At 30.4% G+C, this 1,545-nt stretch overlaps 1 long non-coding RNA gene across 1 annotated transcript; it reads right to left on the bottom strand.

The window, feature by feature from the left end:
- Positions 1-235: 235 nt before the first annotated feature.
- Positions 236-1,167, bottom strand: LOC110280162 (uncharacterized). Its single transcript, XR_008008270.1, has 3 exons — positions 1,091-1,167; positions 721-807; positions 236-431 (listed from the first exon to the last, which is right to left on the bottom strand). It is a non-coding gene; the product is annotated as an uncharacterized LOC110280162 (long non-coding RNA).
- Positions 1,168-1,545: the final 378 nt, after the last annotated feature.

The raw sequence follows: 1,545 nt of genomic DNA, 5'->3' as shown, positions 1-1,545 counted from the left end.
GATCCGATCGTTTATTAAAACTGCGGTTCGGTTTGGTTCAATTTTTTGCCAAGACTATCCGAACCAAACCAAACCAATTAAAATCGGTTTGGTTTGGTTCGGTTTGTTCGGTTTTTTAAATTCAGACAAAAACAATGAACAATATGAGCACATAGCTCATCATAAATTCATAATGATACAAAATTAAAAAAAAGGAAGAATCATATAAAACATATAAAAAAAAGATAGGAGTGGATACAACTTCTATAAAACAAGGAACAATCATAACATAATATGTATAAAAAAACTAGATTAGTGAAAAAAATGATTCAATCAATCAATTTGTTGGTGATCTTATATTTGCAGATTTGTTTAGAGGAGCAATACATGTCCACCACTCCACCAGTTTCACCTTCACTTTCACCAATATTATCCCTCGTACTATGGCCAAACTGCAAAAATATTAAGATACAACATTAAATATCAACACAACCGTGAATCAAAACCAAAAATAGAATAACAATAAATCATCGAACTAGTTTAAGCTTCTCTGAAGAACATCTACAGTTATGGATATCCTAACAGTGAAATTTATAAATAATGTAGCAACTCAAACAGATTTTTTTAATTATGTTCTACAATGTAGAAGCTTCTATGTAAAGAGAGTGAAATATGATATAGCTTTAAAACTATAAGAAATGGGATTCAGAGCAGTATAGCAGTGTGCATAAATTAACTAACCTCAGAAATGGAGTGGCTTTGTTGATGGATTTTATATCTGCTACTATGCAATGCTGGTAGACCCTTTGTAAAAACAAAACTTCTGACCTGCATCTCACAATTAAAGCATTAGTAAAGTAGATTTCTCCAATTACTCTGTTAATCAACCAAGTTTCAATAGCATCAATCTTCCTCAGCCATAATATTCTAAAACTAGCACAAACTGTAACCATTGAAAATTTCCATAATTGGTAAATTCAAAATTCCTTCTCGTTAACATAACTATTTTCAGCTAGGTATTCATTTTTTCTTTAAATCACACTCATTTCCCCTTACTTCACAATTTAAAAAGAAGCATTAAACAAATTCATTGGTTTAACCCGCCACTTACCCTGACTCCTGTAGCAAGAACCACTATTCATGATTTGCTTCATATCAATTTCAAACTAGTGAACAAATATGAACCTACAATAAATCATAACAGTTAACGGTAGCAGTAGAAATAATAATGATTAATTAACAAATTAAAAAAAAAGATAATAGTAGCAGTAGCCAACAAAAATTAGAAGAAGAGAGAACAGTAAATCAAGAAGTAAAAAATCAATAGAACACAGAAAATCAGCAATAAAAGTTTAAATCATTAAGCAGCAGCCAGCAATAAACAAGCAATAAATTGAACAAAACCAGATAATCTTAACAATAAATCAATCACAGAAACAAGCAGCTGAAGTTTAGATCATTAAGCAGCAATAAACAAGCAATAAACTCAACAAAACCAGATAATCTGAACAATAAATCAAGCACATAACCAGCAATAAACAAGCACTTTTACCAGCAATAAATAAG

The sequence above is a fragment of the Arachis duranensis genome, chromosome 4 (genome assembly GCF_000817695.3).
Source record: "Arachis duranensis cultivar V14167 chromosome 4, aradu.V14167.gnm2.J7QH, whole genome shotgun sequence".
Lineage (NCBI taxonomy): Eukaryota > Viridiplantae > Streptophyta > Magnoliopsida > Fabales > Fabaceae > Arachis > Arachis duranensis.
Note: the sequence above shows the minus strand (reverse complement) of the source record. Positions and strands in the feature narration are given on the sequence as shown.